Raw genomic sequence first — 20,253 nt, 5'->3', positions numbered from 1 at the left:
GAGGGAAGAGCATCCATGAGAGTAATCCAATCATTCTGAGCCCCAATAAAGTGCTGCTCTAGGGTCTAATAATCTCTAAGTAAGCCCTTATCTTGAGACTGAAGGGGGAGCACAGGGTGGGGGTAATCTGGATACAGTGAGTTCCACTGAAGGACTGCTCTGGGGTCGCATGCTCTGTAAGTAAGCCCTCACCCTGAGGGTTAGGGAAGAGAATCCTCAGGGGTAATCCTGATGCAGTGGGTTCTGATGTAGTGTCACTCTGTTGGTCCCATTACTCCTGAACAGGGAAGAGAAGCTTCTGGAAGTGGCCATGGGGAAGTTGTCATTCAGGGTGGGATGAGACTTTTCAGTGGTGAGGCTGCTCTGGGATCCTCATGCTCTGTAAGGAGCCTTCACCCTGAGGCTGAGGGAGGAGCATCCAAGGAGGAATCTTGACACAAGGAGCCCCATCAAAATGGACACTTTGAGGGCTCTACGTTCCTATAAGTAACCCTCTGCATTCTCTGTTAGTAACCCCAATAAACTCGTTGGGTCACTGAGTTAGTATTCTTGCGATTATACTTTGTTCTGCCATCTGAGTCCTATTTGGGGTGAAGATGTGTGTTTGGAGATAGTAGCCTAGAGTTGGCCTTGACCTTGCAGCAGAGCTGCTTCAGTCCCCCAAGTGCTGGGAAAAATCACACAAACACATAGTAATGAATCATGGTCAGGAAAAGATAGGGACACCTGACGGGGGACAGTGGGGGTCAGAGGGCTTCCCTAAAGAAAGAATAGTGAACTAACTATGCAAATAGGTGTGAGCCACCATGCCTGGCTGCAACAGTTATGGCATTCTCTTTCTAAAGTAACACCAGAGCCCAGAAGTAGGCAACAGGGGAGAAGGACAACAGTGCTATTTTTTGGGGGGGGGGGGCTGGAGGGATGGCTTAATGGTTAAGGCACTTGCCTGCAAAGCTAGAAGACTCAGGCTCCATTCCCCAGGACCCACATAAGCCACAGATGCTCAAGGTGGCACATGCTTCTGGAGTTTATTTGCAGCAGCTAAAGGCCCTGACGTGCCCATTCTCTCTCTCTTTCTCTATTTTTTTATTTTTTTTCGAGGTAGGGTTTCACTGTAGCTCAGGCTGACCTGGAATTCACTATGGAGTCTCAGGGTGGCCTCGAACTCACAGTGATCGTCCTACCTCTGCCTCTTGTGCTGGGATTAAAGGTGTGCGCCACCACACCCAGCTCAAACTCCTTCTTGATTTGGGCCGCAATGTCCTTCTCTATGCAGTTTTGATCACCACCTTAAGGTTGCACATGGTTGGTTACTGAGGAGCTGGGGTTGCCTCACCGGCAGTGGTCTCCTGGGGGAGGTGCCCAGGAAGAGGCTCAAGGCAAGAGAAGATGCCATTGCTAGCAAAGCGGTGGCGTATCTCAGTACTCTTCGTTCACAAATACTGACTGAATATTTATCAGGTGCCAGATGCTATTGAAGGTGCAAGCCATAAACTATGAAAAGACAGTGTTGCCGGGAATGGTGGCACAGAGGTAGAATAATCACCATGAGTTCAAGGCAGCCCTGAGACTATGTAACTAATTCCAGGTCAGCCTGGGCCAGAGTGAGACCCTACCTGAAAAATCCAAAAAAGAAAACATAGTGTCCAATACAATGAATGGTAGACACAGAGCATCCAAAATGTAAGCAATCTGGTGCTGGAGACATGGCTTATTGGTTAAGCACTTGCCTGTGAAGCCTAAGGACCCCAGTTCGAGGCTCAATTCCCTAGAACCCACGTTAGCCAGATGCACAAGGAGGCGCGCAATGGCTGGAGGCCCTGGCGTGCCCGTTCTTTCTCCCTCTGTCTATCTGCCTCTTTCTCTGTCTGTCATTCTCAAATAAGTAAATAAAAATAACAAAAAAAAATTAAAAAAAAACCCAAAATGTAAGCAATCTAATATACACTATTGACTGAGTATGGTGGCACACACCTATAATCCCAGACGGGAGATGAAGGCAGGAGAATAAGAAGTTCAAAGCTAGCCTAGGCTACTTGAGACCCTGTCTCAAAAAAGGGGGCTGAGAGATTGCTCAGTGGCTAAAGTGTTTGCTTGCAAAGCATGACAGCAGAGTTCAATTCCCCAGTACCCACATAAAGCCAGATACACAAAGTAGCTCATGCATCTGGAGTTCATGGACAGTGACAAGAAGGGCTGATAGACTCACTTATGCTCTCTAACTCTTCCACCCTCTTTACAAATAAATAGTTTTAAAATATTTTTTAAAATATATATTTTTTTAATTTTCACTTTATTTATTTACGAGAGACAGAGACAGAGAGAGAGGGAGAGAGAATGGGTGCACCAGGGCCTCCAGCCACTGCAAACAAACTCGCACTACCATGTACATCTGGTTTATGTGGGTTCTGGGGGATTGAACCTGGGTCCTTTGGCTTTGCAGCAAATGTCTTAACCAATAAACCATCTATCCAGCCCCTTTAAATATTTTTTATTTGTATTTATTTATTTGAGAGCGACAGATAGAGAAAGAAGGAGAGACAGAGAGAGAAAGGATGGGTGTGCCAGGGCCTCCAGCCACTGCAAATGAACTCCAGACGCGTGCACCCCGTTGTGGGTTTGTGGCTAGCTAACGTGGGTCCTGGGGAATTGAGCCTTGAACCAGAGTCCTTAGGCTTCACAGGCAAGTGCTTAACTGCTAAGCCATCTCTCCAGCCCAACAAATAAATAATTTTTAAAACATAAATAAATACAAGTGCCATAAATGCTGGGAGTGATGAGGAGTATGCACTGTAGTCGTTCCTAAGTTTGGGTAAGCTGAACTGAGCTGAGCACAAAGTTAGGCAGATCAGAGAGAACATGTCCTACAAGGAGGAGGATTTAGGCTCTCCACTCTCCCTATATGGGTCCTGGGAGATTTAGGTGTCTACGCTTCCTGACAAGCTAACTGTTAATACACATACATTAGAATCCTGTGGGGCGCTTTAACACATACCAGGATTAGAATGCTTGCAGATGAAAGACAGACATTTGTTTATTTATTTGCAAGCAGAGAGGTGAGAGAGAGGAGAGAGAGAGAGAATGGGTGTGTTAGAGCTTCTAGCTCCTGCAAACGAACTCCAGATGTATGGCCACTTTGTGCATCTGGCTTTATACTAGTACTGGGGAATTGAACCCAGGTTGTCAGGCTTGACAGGCAAGCACCTTAACCACTGAATCATCTTTCCAGCCTGGAGCCAGACACTTAAAAAAAAAAAAAAAAACACTTATTTGATTTGGGCATGGTGGCACACACCTTTAATCCCAGCACTTAGGGAGGAGAGGTACGATCACTCTGAGTTCCAGGTCAGCCTGGGCTAGAGCGAGACCCTACCTTGGAAAAAAATAAAATTATTTGACAGAAAGAGAAAAAGAGAGTGAGAGAGTATAGGTGTGCCATGGCCTCCTGCTGCTGCAAACAAACTCCAGATACATGCACCCATTTGTGCATCTGGCTTTATGTGGATACTGGGGAATCAAACCTAGGCCATTACACTTTGAAAACAAGTGCTTTTAACCACTGAGTCATCTCTCCAGCCCCAGGCTTCTTTTTGGAAGACCACCACCCAAGAGATTCCAATATGTAGCAGTCTGAAATGACATACCTGACATAAATTTTCTATTATAACATATTTTCCTTTGGGGCATTTCTTTCTTTCTTTCTTCCTGTCTTCCTGTCTTCCTTCCTTCCTTCCTTCCTTTTCTTTCTTTTTTTCTTTTCTTTTCTTTTCTTTTCTTTTCTTTTCTTTTCTTTCTTTCTTAGTGTAGTGGTTGTGGGGATGAAGTCAGTGTCCTGCATGCCAAACAAGTGCTTTACCACTGAGCCACTGCCTTGGCCTGGCCCTAAGTAGATTTTCAGCATTCTGCAATCATGACCACTACCAATTTACAGAATGTTATGTCATTCCAATGAGACACTAAGTCCACTAAATAATAGCTCTCTATTACTACCTCCCCAGTCTTGAGCAACCACCACTCTACTTTTGTGTGTGAACTAGGCTATTCTAGATACTTCATATAAAATTTTGTCCTGAGCTGGAAAGATGCCTTAGCAGCTAAGGTGCTCGTTTGTAAAGCCAAAAGGACCCAGGTTCAACCCAGGACCCACGTAAGCCAGATGCACAATGGGGTGCATGCATCTGGAGTCTGTTGGCAGGGCTGGAGGCCCTGGTGCACCCATTTTCTCCCTCTCTTCCAAATAAGTAAATAAAAATTTAAAAAATTGTCCTTTTGTGCCTAGCATATTTCATAATGTCTTCAGGGTGCATAATGTCTTCAGTGTCCATCCATGTTACATATCCACGTTAAATCATATGTTAGAATTGCATTCCTGTTGTGTGTGTGTGGTACATGCATATGTGTGTGCAAATATGTGTGCCTCATATGCACATGCGTGCAAGCCAGAGGAGAACACTGGTGTCCTCTATTGTTCACCTGTTTCTTTGTGACAGAGTCTTTCACTGAACCCATTTTTTTTTAAAAAAAAATTATTATTTATTTTTATTTGTTTATTTGAGAGAGAGAGAGAAAAAAAGGCAGAGAGAGGGAGAGAGAGAGAGAATGGGCATGCCAGGGCTTCCAGCCTCTGGATACAAACTCCAGACGCATGTCCCCCTTGTGCATCTGGTTTACGTGGGTCCTAGGGAATCAAATTGAGGTTCTTTGGCTTTGCAGACAAATGCCTTAACCGCTAAGCCATCTCTCCAGCCTTCTATTTATTTTTATTTATTTAAGAGAAAGCAAAAGAGGGAGAGAGAGATTAAGAGAGAGCCTCTAGCCACTGCAACCGAACTCCCAATGTACCACCTTATGCATATGACTTACATGGGTCCCAGGGAATTGAACCTGGGTCCTTTGGCTTTTCAGGCAAGTGCTAAACTTGCAAGTGCTAAAGAAAACTGCTAAACCATCTCTTCAGCCTAGGCAGCTGCCATTTTTGGTCAGACTGATGGGCAAGCCCCAGCAATTCTCCAATCTCTGCTACTCACATGACTGGGGTTATAGGCATGCATAGGCATACCGAGCTTTTTTTTTTTTTTTTTAACATGTGAATGCTGGGATTGAATTCAGATGAATAGGCCCACTCAGGACCTTAAGGCTGGTGAGCTCTCTTAACTGCTGAATCATCTCCCCAGCTACAGACTTGAACTCCATTTATTTGTCTTTTACATTTTTGTTGTTGTTGTTGTTTAATTATTTTTTTTTCAATTTTAATTTTTTTTTTCTTTTCACAATTTTTATTGACATTTTCCATGATTATAAAAAATATCCCATGGTAATACCCACCCTTTCCCCCCCCCCCGCACTTTCCCCATTGAAATTCCATTCTCCATCATATTACCTCCCCATCTCAATCATTGTACTTACATATATACAATACCAACCTATTAAGTTCCCTCCTCCCTTCCTTTCTCTTCCCTTTATATCTCCTTTTTAACTTATTGGCCTCTGCTACTAAGTATTTTCCTTCTCACGCAGAAGCCCAATCATCTGTAGCTAGGATCCACATATGAGGGAGAACATGTGGCGCTTGGCTTTCTGGGCCTGGGTTACCTCACTTAGTATAATCCTTTCCAGATCCATCCATTTTCCTAAAAATTTCATAACTTCATTTTTCTTTACCGCTGAGTAGAACTCCATTGTATAAATGTGCCACATCTTCATTATCCACTCATCTGTTGAGGGACATCTAGGCTGGTTCCATTTCCCAGCTATTATAAATTGAGCAGCAATAAACATGGTTGAGCACGTACTTTAAGGAAATGAGATGAGTCCTTTGGATATATGCCTAGGAGTGCTATAGCTGGGTCATATGGTAGATCAATCTCTAGCTGCTTTAGGAACCTCCACACTGTTTTCCACAATGGCTGGACCAGATTGCATTCCCACCAGCAGTGCAGAAGGGTTCCTTTTTTTCCACATCCCCGCCAACATTTATGATCATTTGTTTTCATGATGGTGGCCAATCTGACAGGAGTGAGATGGAATCTCAATGTAGTTTTAATCTGCATTTCCCTGATGACTAGTGACGTAGAACATTTTTTTAGATGCTTATATGCCATTCGTATTTCTTCCTTTGAGAACTCTCTATTTAGCTCCATAGCCCATTTTTTGATTGGCTTGTTTGATTCCTTATTATTTAACTTTTTGAGTTCTTTGTATATCCTAGATATTAATCCTCTATCAGATATAAAGCTGGCAAAGACTTTTTCCCATTCTGTAGGATGCCTCTTTGCTTTTTTTACTGTGTCCTTTGCAGTGCAAAATCTTTGTAATTTCATGAGGTCCCAGTGATTAATCTGTGGTTTTATTGCCTGAACAATTGGGGTTGTATTCAGAAAGTCTTTGCCAAGACCAATATGTTGAAGGGTTTCCCCTACTTTTTCCTCTAGCAGTTTCAGAATTTCAGGTCTGATGTTAAGGTCTTTAATCCATTTGGACTTAATTCTTGTGCATGGAGAGAGAGAAGAATCTATTTTCATCCTTCTACAGATATATATCCAGTTTTTCCAACACCACTTGCTGAAGAGGCTGTCTTTTCTCCAATGAGTATTTTTGGCATTTTTATTGAATATCAGGTGGCTATAGCTACCTGGACTTACATCTGCATCCTCTATTCTGTTCCACTGATCTACATGTCTGTTTTTGTGCCAATACCACGCTGTTTTTGTTACTATGGCTCTATAGTATAGGTTAAAATCAGGTATGGTGATACCACCAGCCTTATATTTGTTGCCCATTATTATTTTAGATATTCGAGGGTTTTTTTTTTATTTTTAATTTATTTATTTGAGAGCGACAGACATAGAGAGAAAGACAGATAGAGGAAGAGAGAGAGAATGGGTGTGCCAGGGCTTCCAGCCACTGCAAAGGAACTCCAGACGCGTGCGCCCCCTTGTGCATCTGGCTAACATGGGTCCTGGGGAACCGAGCCTTGAACCGGGGTTCTTAGGCTTCACAGGCAAGTGCTTAACCGCTAAGCCATCTCTCCAGCCCATATTCGAGGTTTTTTGTGATTCCAAATGAATTATTGATTTTTTTTTTCTATTTCCATGAAGAATGCCTTTGGAATTTTGATAGGGATTGCATTAAATGTGTAGATTGCTTTTGGTAAGATTGCTATTTTCACGATATTGATTCTTCCAATCCAGGAACACGGGATGTTTCTCTACTTTCTAGTGTCTTCTGCAATTTCTGGCTTGAGTGTTTTAAAGTTCTCATTGTAGAGATTCTTTACTTCCTTGGTTAGGTTTATTCCAAGGTACTTTTTAAAAAATTTTTATTAGCATTTTCCATGACTTACTTTATTTTTTTTTTTTTGATGCAATTGTGAATGGGAGTGATTCTCTGATTTCATCCTCTGTGTGTTTGTTGTTAGCATATATGAAGGCTACTGATTTCTGTGTATTTATTTTGTATACTGCTACATGGCTGTAGGTTTTGATCAGCTCTAACAGTTTGCTAGTAGAGTCTTTAGGGTCCTTTATTTATAGAATCATGTCATCTGCAAATAATGATAACTTGATCTCTTCCTTTCCAATTTGTATTCCTTTTATGTGTCTCTTGCCATATTGCTATGGCTAAGACTTCCAAAACTATATTAAATAAAAGTGGGGTCAGTGGACATCCTTGTCTTGTTCCTGATTTTAGTGGAAAAGCTTCCAATTTTTCCCCATTTAGTAATATGTTGTCTGTAGGCTTGTCTTAAATAGCTTTTATTATATTGAGATATGTTCCTTCTATTCCCAGTCTCTGTAGGACTTTTATCATGAAGGAATGTTAGATTTTGTCAAATGCTTTCTCTGCATCTAATGAGATGATCATGTGATTTTTGTCCTTCAACCTGTTTATGTAATGTATTATATTTATAGATTTGCGTATGTTGAACCATCCCTGTATCTCTGGGATAAAGCCTACTTGGTCAGGGTGAATGATCTTTTTGATATACTCTTGTATTCTGTTTGCCAATATTTTGTTGAGAATTTTCATAGAAGGAGTTTGGTAGAATTCCTTCTTTTTCTATTTCCTGGAAAAGCTTAAGAAGCAATGGTGTTAGCTCCTCCTTGGAGGTCTGGTAAAATTCAGCAGTGAATCCATCTGGGCCTGGGCTTTTTTTAGTTGGGAGATTATTGATAACTGTTCGGATCTCCAAGATTGTTATAGGTCTATTTAAATGATTAATCTCATTTTGATTTAATTTAAGTAGGTCATATAAATCAAGGAACTCATCCATTTCTTTCAGATTTTCATACTTTGTGGAGTATATGCTTTTATAGTATGTCCCTATGGTTTTTTGAATTTCTCTGGAATCTGTTGTGATGTTACCTTTTTCATCTCTGATTTTATTAATTTGTGTCTCTTCTCTCTTTCTTTTGGTCAGATTTGCTAAGGGTTTATCAATCTTGTTTATCCTTTCAAAGAACCAATTCTTTGTTTCATTAATTCTTTGGATTTTTTTGTTGTTTCTATTTCATTAATTTCTGCCCTAATCTTTATTATTTCTTCCCATCTACTGATTTTTGGTTTGCCTTGTTCTTCTTTTTCCAAGGCTTTAAGGTGAAGCATTGGGGGGGGGAGGGAGGGAATTACCATGGGATATTTTTTTATAATCATGGAAAATGCTAATTAAAAAAAAAAAAACACAGTCAGACACAGACCTTCAACCCGAAAAAAAAAAAAAAAAAAAAGAGAGAGATTTGCTTTGTGTCCTAATATATGGTCTATTTTAGAGAATGTTCCATGTGCTGCTGAAAAGAATGTATATTCTGCAGCATGTGGATGAAATGTCCTGTATATATCTGTTAGGTCCATTCCTTCTATGACCTCATTTAGTCCAGCTGCCTCTCTGTTTATTTTTTCCTGGGATGACCTGTCAATTGATGAGAGTGGGGTGTTAAAGTCACCTACCACCACTGTGTTTGGTGTCATCTGTGACAATAGTTCTAATAGTGTTTGTTTGATGAATTTGGGAGCCCCCATGTTAGGTGCACGTATGTTTAGGCTTGTAATGTCCTCCTGTTGGAGTGTGCCCTTAATCAATATAAAGTGACCTTCCTTATCTTTCTTGACTAACCTTGGACTGAAGTTTACCTTGTCAGATATTAGGATAGCAACCCCTGTTTGTTTTCTAGGCCCATTTGCTTGAAACACCGTTTTCCAACCTTTTACCCTAAGATAATGTCTATCCTTTCTAGAAAGGTGAGTTTCTTGGAGACAACAAATTGTAGGATCCTGCTTTTTTTTTTTTTTTTTTTTTTTTTTGGTTTTCTGAGGTAGGGTCTCACTCTAGCTCAGGCTGACCTGGAATTCACTATGTATTCTCAGGGTGGCCTTGAACTCATGGCAATCCTCCTACCTCTGCCTCCCGAGTGCTGGGATTAAAGGCATGCACCACCACGCCCGGCTTTGGATCCTGCTTTTTAACCCAGTCTGCAAACCTATGTCTTTTGGTTGGGGCATTGAGGCCGTTGATATTAAGAAATGTTATTGAAAGATATGTATTTATGTTTGCCATTTCTTTGTGTGGTTCTGGTTCTACCTTTGCTCTCTTGTGTTAACTAGTATTTGAGTATTGCTTGTTTCTTCCAGGTTCCTTACATGTGTGCTTTTCCTTTTCTTCAGCATGGAAGATTCTATCAAGTATTTTTTGTAGAGCTGATTTTGTCTTCAAATACTCCTTTAACCTGCTTTTGTCATGGAATGTCCTTATTTCTCCATCTATTTGAATGGATAGCTTTGCAGGATAAAGTAACCTTGGTTGACCATTGTTATCTTTCAGAACTTGGAATACATCACTCCAAGCCCTTCTGGCTTTTAAAGTTTGTGTTGAATAATCTGCTGTAATCCTGATGGGCTTGCCTTTGTAGGTAACTTGATTTTTCTCTCTAACTGCTTTCAATATTTTTTCTTTGGTTTGTGTGTTTGGTTGTTTGATAATAATATAGCGAGGAGAAGTTCTTTCCGGGTTTTGTCTGGCTGGGGTTCTAAAGGCTTCCTGTATCTGCATTGGCATCTCTTTCCCAATTTGGGGGAAGTTTTCTTCTATGATTTTGTTGAAGACGCCTGCTATGCCTTTGGAGTGGAATTCTTCTCCTTCTACTATGCCCTGAATTCTTATATTTGATCTTTTCATAGTGTCCCGAATATCTTGAAATTCCCACTCATACTTTTCTATGTTTGTCTTTCTCTTTGTTAGACTGTATTAGATCTGCCACCTGGTCTTCTAGCTTATTCTGTCCTCTCCTTCATCCATTCTACTGGTGAAATTTTCTACAGAGATTTTTATTTCATTAATTGTGTTCTTCATTGCTAGTAATTCTGACTGGTTTTTCTTTATTATTTCTATTTCCTTATTTATGTCTTGTATTGCCTTCTTTATTTCATTAAATTGGTGTCTTGCGTCTTCTTTGATTTCCTCTTTGATTCCTTTGATTTCCTCTTTGATTCCTTTGATTTGTTCTTTGACTTCTTTGAACATATTTACAATCATTCTTTTGAAATCTTTCTTAGGCATTTCCTCTAACTTGTTCTCACTGGAGGTCATTTCTGATGCATTAATACTTTTAGGTAGATTTATATTGTCTTTATTTTTAGTGTTTCTTGTGTTATAATGTATATATTTTTGCATCTTGGATTAAGTTAATGATTGGATTTTCTAGCCAGCTGGATATTCTTAGGTGTATCAATTGATTTGGTGTTATATATCTTCAGGGTAGGAGCTTAAGTTGTTTGGTGTGGCTCTTAAGACTCTCAGAGTATCTACAAAGGTGTTCCTAGGGATTGAGTTTCCTTGCTATGGGAGTAGGCTGAGTGCAATAAAATACAGGTAGATTCTAAAATTTAACTAAACACTGTACACATTCAATCAAAAACAGTACCGAGTATTTATGCAAGAGTAGTTATTATAACAACCAGATCCTCTATCAACAAAGAGGTTAAGATTTCTGGTCTGTTGAGGGATGCAAGTCAGCTTGTGACCAAGTAAGACCCTTCCCTGGTACAATCCCACTTACGTTTTTGGATGGTTTTGGTCTCAGTCAAGTTGCTGGCTGGGTTGTTTGGCTGCTGTTCTGATTTCTGGAGCTGGGCACTGGCTTTTCCTGTGGGGCAAACCGAGCCTGTCAACTGTGGCCCTGCAGATCGGCACCCCCGCTGCTGGAACTGCTACTGCTGTTGCTGAAGCTGCTGCTGCTGGATCCACCGCTGCTGCTGCTGCTGCTGTTGCTGCCACTGCTGGAACTGCCGCTGCTACCGCTGAAGCTGCTGCTGCTGGATCCACCGCTGCTGCTGCTGCTGCTGTTGCTGCCACTGCTGGAACTGCCGCTGCTACCACTGAAGCTGCTGCTGCTGGATCTGCCACTGCTGCTGCTGCCGGATCTGCTGCCACTGGGGCCGCTGTTGCCGGTGCCAGAGCGGCTGATGTTGCTGCTGGACTCTGCTCCTGCTTGGGTCCCGCTGTCGGCTCAAGTTGGCGTGGCCAGGTCCCGGGACCACTGCTCTGTTCGCTGGAGCTGGGCACAGGTGGTGGGGGAGGGGAGGGAGACGCAGCTGCTCTAGTTCTCTCACTGTTCCACGTGTTCTTCTACCTTGTGATCTGCTCCTCCATTGTTCACTGCCACTCTCCCTTCACGTTTCTAGAGTTTGTGGAGAGCTCCGGTGTGAGTGGAAGCTTCCTGCACCTGGCTTTTCCTGTGGCTGTTGTTGTTGTTTTGAGGTAGGGTCTTGCTCTAACCCAGTCTGACCTAGAATTCACTATGTAACTCATGCTGACCTGGAACTCACAGCAATCTTCCTACCTCTGCCTCAGAGTTCTGGGATTAAAGACATGTGCCATGGGCTGGAGAGATGGTGTAGGAGTAAAGGTGCTTGCCTGTGAAGCCTAAGGACCCAGGTTCAATTCCCCAGTACCCACGTAAGCTAGATGCACAAGGTGGCACATGCATCTGGAGTTTGTTTGCAGGGCTGGAGACGCTGGTGGACCCATTCTCTTCCTCTTTCTCTCTCTTTCAAATAAATAAAATAAAAATTAAGCCAGGCATAGTGGCACATGCCTTTAATCCTAGCACTTGGGAGGCAGAGATGGGAGGATAACCATGAGTTCAAGGCCACCCTGAGATTACATAGTGAGTTCCAGGTCAGCCTGGGCTAGAGAGTGAAATCCTACCTTGAAAAAAAAAAAAAAAAAAAGGCACATGCCACCATGCCTGGCCTATCTTTCTTTCTTTTTTTATTTCATTGCTTTTGTATTTTATGTATTTATTTAAAAAGTGGGCAGATAGAAAATGTGCATGCCAGGGCCTCTAGCCACTAGCCACTGCAAACTCCAAACACATGCACCACTTTGTGCATCTGGCTTTACGTGGGTACTGAGGAATCAAACCTGGTCCTTTGGCTTTGCTGGCAAGTGCCTTAGCTGCTAATCCATCTCTCCAGCCCCTCTGTATTTCATTGTTAAGAGATAGCTATATTATTTTCCCCGGTAGCTGTACTATTTTACATTCCCACCAATAGTGTACAGGATTACACTTTCTCCACATTCTTACCAATACTTGATTGCTTGCAATCTTAGAGAAGCAGCAGTTTCTTAGCTATGAACCCAAAAGCACAAGCAAGAGACGATGAAAATAGATAAAATAAACTTCTGGGCTGAGGAGATCACTCAGAGGTTAAAAGTGCTTGTTTGTAAAACCTACTGAGTTCAATTCCTCAGCACCCAGGTAAAGCCATACGCAAAAAGTGGTGCAAGCATTTGGTGTTCATTTGCAGTGGCAAGAGATCATGGGTGTGTGCATGTGTGCGTGCACACTCACACACACACGGAAACAAATTAATTAAAAAACTACCTGGGGGGCTGGAGAGATGGCTTAGAGGTTAAGGTGTTTGCCTGCAAAGCCAAAGGATCCCGGTTCAATTCTCCAGGACCAACATAAACCAGATGCACAAGGGGGTGCATGTATCTGGAGTTCATTTGCAGTGGCTGGAGGCCCTGGCATGTCCATTGTCTCTCTCAAATAAATATATAAAATATATGTAAAAATTAAAAAAAAAAAAAACTACCTGGGAGCTGGAGAGACAGCTTAGCATTTAAGGCACTTGCTTGAGAAGCCTAAGAACTCATGTTTGAATCTCCAAGTCCCCACATAAGATAGATGCACAGTAACACACGTGTGCAATGTTGCACATGCACACAAGGGGATGCACACATTTAGAGTTCATTTGCAGCAGCTGAAGGCCCTGGTGTGCCCATTCTTTCTCTCTCTCTCTCAAATAAACAATAATTTTTAGAAAACTATCTGGAAGCTGGGTATGGTGGTACATGTCTTTAATCCTAGCATTCAGAAAGCAGAGGTAGGAGGATTGCCAAAATTTTGAGGCCAATCTGACATAGTGAATTCCAGGTCAGCCAGAGCTAGAGCAAGACCCTCCTACAAAAAACCGCATACACACACACACACACACACACACACACACACACACACACACACAAAAACTACTTGGGGCTGGAGAGTTGGCTCAGCTGATAAGGCAGTTACCTGCAAAGCCTGATAACACAGGGTCAATTCCTTAGTACCCACATAGGGCTACATGTACAAAGTGGCCCATGTCTGCAGTTTGTCGTGCCAACAGAGACTAACATGTGCTCTCTCTATTTGTAAATAAAATTATTATTCTTATTTATTATTATTATTTTGTTTTTTGGAGGTAGGGTCTCACTCTAGCCCAGGATGACCAGGAATTCACTACGTACTCTCAGGCTGGCCTCCAACTCACAGTGATCCTCCTACCTCTTCTCCCAAGAGCTGGGATTAAAGGCATGTGCCACCATGCCTGGCTATAAAAGTTGTGTTTTTTTTTTTTATTAACTAGGGGGCTGGAGAGATGGTTTAGCGGTTAAGCGCTTGCCTGTGAAGCCTAAGGACCCCAGTTCGAGGCTTGATTCCCCAGGACCTACGTTAGCCAAATGCACAAGGGGGAGCATTTGTTTGCAGTGGCTGAAGGCCCTGGCATGCCCATTCTCTCTTTCTCTCTTGCTCTTTCTCTCTCTGTCTGTTGCTCTCAAATAAATAAATAAAAATAACAAAAAAAATTTTTTTTCAATTAACTAGGGCTGGAGTGATTAAAGTATTTGCCTGTGAAGCCAAAGGACCCAAGTTCAGTTCCCCAGGACCCACATAAGCCAGATGCACAATGTGGCACGTGCATCTTATTTTTTCTCTCTCTCTCCCTCTTTCTCTCTGTGTCTCTGAAATAAAGTTAATAAAAATGTGTGTGTGTGTGTATATATATATTTTAATCTTTTTTTAATTTATTTGAGAGCGACAGACAGAGAGAGAAAGAGGCAGAGAGAGAGAGACTGAGAATGAATGGGTGCTCCAGGGCCTCCAGCCACTGCAAACGAACTCCAGATACGTGCACCCCCTTGTGCATCTGGCTAATGTGGGTCCTGGGGAATTGGCTTAGCGGTTAAGCGCTTGCCTGTGAAGCCTAAGGACCCCGGTTCGAGGCTCGGTTCCCCAGGTCCCACGTTAGCCAGATGCACAAGGGGCGCACGCGTCTGGAGTTCGTTTGCAGAGGCTGGAGGCCCTGGCACGCCCATTCTCTCTCTCTCCCTCTATCTGTCTTTCTCTCTATGTCTGTCGCTCTCAAATAAATAAATAAATAATAATAAAATATTTAAAAAAATAAATAAATAAAAGAATCTGCCTCAAAATAAAACATAAAAAATTTAGGTTTTTGGAATGTATTTGTTTTCTAACTCACTGCCTTACTCCCATTCTTGGGAGTACCTTTCACCTTAAAAAAGAAAAAGAGGGCTGGAGAGATGGCTTAGTGGTTAAGCGCTTGCCTGTGAAGCCTAAGGACCCCGGTTCGAGGCTCGGTTCCCCAGGTCCCACGTTAGCCAGATGCACAAGGGGGCACACGCGTCTGGAGTTCGTTTGCAGAGGCCGGAAGCCCTGGCGCGCCCATTCTCTCTCTCTCTCCCTCTATCTGTCTTTCTCTCTGTGTCTGTCGCTCTCAAATAAATAAATAAAAATTTTTAAAAAAAAAAAAAAGAAAAGAAAAAGAGCTGGGCGTGGTGGTGCCCGCCTTTAATCCCAGCACTTGGGAGGCAGAGGTAGGAGGATCGCCCTAAGTTCAAGGCCACCCTGAGATGACAGAGTTAATTCCAGGTCAGCCTGGACCCGAGTGAGACCCTATCTTGAAAAACAAAAACAAAAACAAAAAAAGGAAAAGAAAGAAAGAAAGGAAAAAAGGAAAAAGAAAAGAAAAGAAACCTGAAGGAAGGATGGCAGGGACCAATGGAGGAGCAGCTAGTGAGGAAGAGGATCACCAGGACCAGCGGAGAGAGAACTTTAGCCACCATCCACAGCCTCCCCTCCCCTGCCACCAGCGCAAGCATCAGAGACCTGGGGAAGGGAGTTCACCTATATACAACATTTGGCTCAGGCAATCAGAGCAGCGATCCAGCCACCCAGCCAGCCTACCTGAGCCCACAGTGTAACAAAGATAGAAGCAAGCAGGAGTGCAGCATAATTTTGACCAAAACCATCTGAAGGTAACTGGTATTACGCCAGGTCAGTATCCACCAAATAAGCCTAGTATGTAGGCCTGAACCGGAAGTGTTAATTGCACCTTCCATGTCGGGATAAATTATATGCTAAATCTGATGGATGGTTGGATTTGCCATTCTTTTTTACTGTTGTTTTCAAGGTAGGGTTTCACTCTAGCTCAGGCTGACCTGGAATTAACTATGTAGTCTCAGGGTGGCCTGGAACTCCTGTTAATCCTCCTACCTCTGCCTCCCGAGTGCTGGGATTAAAGGCATGCACGACCACGCCCAGCTCACCATTCTTAAATAAGCTATATTTTGGGCTTGTCATTTGTTGCTTCCTGATTTATAATGCCTCTGTCTTCTCTTCTGTGGTTCACTAGAGAAGGGTCTCACTTGGCCACAAGCTGACTTGGAACCCTCAACAAACCAGAAATCTTAGCCTCCTAGTTGACAGGAAAGGAAAGGTAGAGGGAGGACTAATCAAAGTCTAAGAGGGTATAAATAAGTCATATGGAATCCTACTTTTTTAGACAACGGAACACTCAGGAGTCATAGATTGTTACTAGAAAATTTTCAGTGCCAGGAATGGGATACCTTCCAGTCAGTTGTTGGTCAGGGAGGTCCCTGATACCCCCAAAACATTACAGGCCATTGCCAAGGCCCTTGGTTTCCCACCAGGAATAGATGGTAAGACCCTATTGCTGAAGATTACACATACTTGAGCTGCAAGATCACTGAGAAACCCTGTTAGAGCTGAGCTAAAAACCTTCTCCATGTAGACAGCTGACAGAAAGCTGGAAAAAGCCACACTGCACGCAGTTCAATGGGAGGGAGAAATCACCAATGAAGATACTCAACATTAGACACTGAAAGCCTTATATTTGGCCTGCCAGGCCAAATGAGCCAACAGATGCAATAGTGGCATGTCTGTTATGGGAGAAACCAACTGCCCTCAGATTTGATTGGAGGACTGCTCCATGGGAGGGAATATACCCCTCATACTAAAAACCTACAACAGGGGAAGTCATGAGCCCTAGGTGTGTAATGTCTGCTGCTATCTGGTTAAATGTATATACTATGCTCACCAAACTGCCCAGTATGCACTTCTCTTAATGTTCATACCCAAATATTAATGGTACTCTCACTTTTGGTTAAAGAACCTTCTTTTTTCAGATGACAGTGACCTTGGGATGACTCAGAAGGCACCATGGTGCTGAGAAGTGACAGAGGAGTGCTCAGCACTGAAATATCTCTATCACACCCTCCAAGGCTCAGGGTCCATTGCGGAAGAGGTGGTGGAAAGAATGTAAGAGCCAAAGGAAGGGTAGGACTCCTTACAATGTGCTCCTCCAGACACAAAATGGCCTGAATATCCATGACCTCACAGTGCCTGACACTACATACACAAGACCATGAAAATAGAAGGAAAAGATCATGCTATCAAAATAAGAGAGACTGATTGAGAGGGGGAGGAGATATGATGGAGAGTGGAGTTTCAAAGGGGGAAGTGGAGCGGGGAGGGAGGGAATTATCATGGAATATTGTTTACAATCATGGAGGTTGTCAATTAAAAAAATAGGGGCTGGGGTGATGGCTTAGTGTTTAAGGCATTTGCCTGCAAAGCCAAAGGACTCAGGTTCAATTCCCTAGGACCCACATTAGCCAGATGCTCATGGTGGTGTATGCCTCTGGAGTTCATTTGCAGTAGCTAGAGGCCCTCACATGCCCATTCTCTCTCTCTCTCCCTCTTTCTCTCTGTCAAATAAATAAAAATTTAAAAACAAAATACATCTAGCTGGTTGTGGTGGTCTACACTTTTAATCCCAGGGGGATAGAGATAGGAAGATCACTGTGAGTTCAGGGCAGCCTGAGACTACATAGTGAATTCCAGGTCAGCCTGGACTAGAGAAAAACCCTACCTCCAAAAATTAAAAAGAAAAAAAAAATCTGGGGAAATAGCTAAGTGGTGGAGCATTTGTCAGACCTGAGCATGTGGGAGGCTGTGAGTTAAATCTCTAATACCACACACACACATAAAATGTCATGTTTGAGCCTTGTGTGGTGGTGCACGCCTTTAATCTCAGCACTCGGGAGGCAGGGAGGCAGAAGTAGAACTGCTGAAAGTTTAAGGCCACCCAGAGACTACATAGTGAATTCCAGGTCAGCCTAGGTGGTACACATCTTTAATCCCAACACTTAGGAGGCAGAGGTAGGAGGATTGCCATGAGTTCAAGGCCAACCTGAGACTACATAGTGAATTCCAGGTCAGCCTGGGCTAGAGCAAAACCCTACCTCAAAAAAATAAAATAAAAATAAAGTCATGTTTAGTGGCATGTGCTTAGGAGTGCAAGATAAGATTGAGCAATATAACAAGACTCTTCTAAAAAAAGAAAATTGGGAGGTGGGCTGGAGAGATGGTTTAGCTGCTAAGGGTACTTGCCTGCAAAACCTAAGGACCCATGTTCAATGTCTCTCCAGATCTTGGTAAGCCAGACACACACAGGCGATGAAAGCACAAGGTTGCACATGCACACTAGATGGCACAAGTCTGGAGTTCGATTGCAGTGGCTGAGGCCCTGGTACACCAATCCTCTCTCTCTTATTCTTGCTCTAAAAAAAATGGAGGTCTGAAGAGAGAGCTCAACAGTTAAGGCACTTGCCCGCACAGTTGAGGACCTAGGTTAGATTCCCCAGTATCCATGTAAAGCCACATACACAAGGTTGTTTATGTATCTGGAGTTCCTTTATAGTGTCTAGAGGCCCTAGCTTGCCCATTCTCTGTATATATCTGCCTCTGTCTCTCAAATAAATAAATCATATTGAAAGGGGGTAGAGTTAGGGTGGCTGGACCACTGAAGGTAAAAAGGGCAGGAAAGTTTTTCTTCTTTCCCTTAGTTCTAAAGAACTGTTGTCTTTCATAGGATTTAAACATTGTGGTTGGTCAAGTTAAGCTAATCTCTTCCTGAGACAGCCTCTAGACCTAACTGATCAGCTGGCCCTCTGGTTTACCAGGGTCAAAAGACAGCCTACCACCCCAAGGTTATAAACACTTTTGCAAGGGGAGGGCAGGCTGTCTTTCTGATCACCTGGGAACTTCCAGCTGTGGGTGAGTTTTTCTCTCAGCTGGGCCTGAGCTGGCTCAACCAGGAGGGGCTCAGCCTAGGCACTAGCCCAGGCCCAGCAGAGAGGGACCCCTAGCCCTTACTCTCGGCATGGTTTCTTTATCTCCTCAAACTCCCTACATGGCAGGAGTTCTTTGAACTCTCTTTTCTCTTTTCTTTCCACACTTTTTTTCCCAGATCAGTCTGGTCACATGGACTCCTGAGCTAGCGTGGCCCACATGGGCTTCTGGGCTCCACGTGGTACACTTGTCTTCTCCCCACTTTGTTTCCCCTTATCTCTCAGCCTTCCCCTTCCCACACCCCTTTGTAAAATCTTATTTCCTTCTTGATTTCTTCATTGACCCATTCATCATTTAGTAGTGTATTGCTCTATAGCTTTTCTTGCTATTGATTTGTAGTTTGATTCCATTGTGATCAGATAGTGCAAGGAATTATTTCAATTTTCCTGTATTCGTTAAGATTTGTTTTGTGTCCTAGTATATGGTCTATTTTAGAGAATGTTCCATGTGCTGCTGAAAAGAATGTGTATTCTGCAGCATTTGGATGAAATGTCCTGTAGATATCTGCTAGGTCCATTTGTTCTATAACCTCACTTAATCCAGATGCATCTCTGTTTAATTTTTGCCAGGATGACTGGTCAGTTGATGAGAGTGGGGTCTTAAAGTCACCCACTACAACTGTGTTTGTTGTTATCTGTGACATTAGTTCTAATAGTGTTTGTTTGATGAAGTTGGAAACCCCCATGTTAGGTGCGTATATGTTTAGGATTGTAATGTCCTCCTGTTGGAGTGTGCCCTTAATCAATATAAAATGACCTTCCTTATCTTTCCTAACTAATGTTGGACTGAAGTCTACCTTGTTAGATATTAGAATAGCAACCCCTGCTTGTTTTCTAGGCCCATTTGCTTGAAACATCATTTTCCAACCTTTCACCCTAAATGTCCATCCTTTGTAGAAAGGTGAGTTTCTTGGAGGCAACAAACTGAAGGATCCTGCTATTTAACCAAGTCTGCAAACCTATGTCTTTTGGTCCTTTGTAAAATCTGAATAAAATGTGATATTTTCAAAATCATTCTCTTGAATCTGGAATTGCTAAATCTTTTTTTTTTCTTTTCAATTTATTTTTATTAACAACTTCCATGATTATAAAAAATATTCCATGGTAATTCCTCCCCCTACTTTCCCCTTTGAAACTCCATTCTCCATATCCCCCCATCTCAATCAGTCTTTTATTTTAACGTCATGATCTTTTCCTCCTATTATGATGGTCTTATGTAGGTAGTGTCATGTCAGGCACTGTGAGGTCATGGATATCCAGGCCATTTTGTGTCGGGGGGGGGGGGAGTGGAATTGCCAATTCTTTGGTTAGTTTGCAGATATTTACTCAGGGCTTGGGGTTCCAGTTAGCATTCCAGAACCCCAATTTCCCCATTACAATATATTTATATGTACATAGACACACACATATATACGTGTGTGGGTAGCACATGCCTGTAATCCCAGAATTTGGGACGCAGAAGTCGGTGGATTGCCTTGAGT

The sequence above is a fragment of the Jaculus jaculus genome, chromosome 3, assembly GCF_020740685.1.
Source record: "Jaculus jaculus isolate mJacJac1 chromosome 3, mJacJac1.mat.Y.cur, whole genome shotgun sequence".
Lineage (NCBI taxonomy): Eukaryota > Metazoa > Chordata > Mammalia > Rodentia > Dipodidae > Jaculus > Jaculus jaculus.
Note: the sequence above shows the minus strand (reverse complement) of the source record.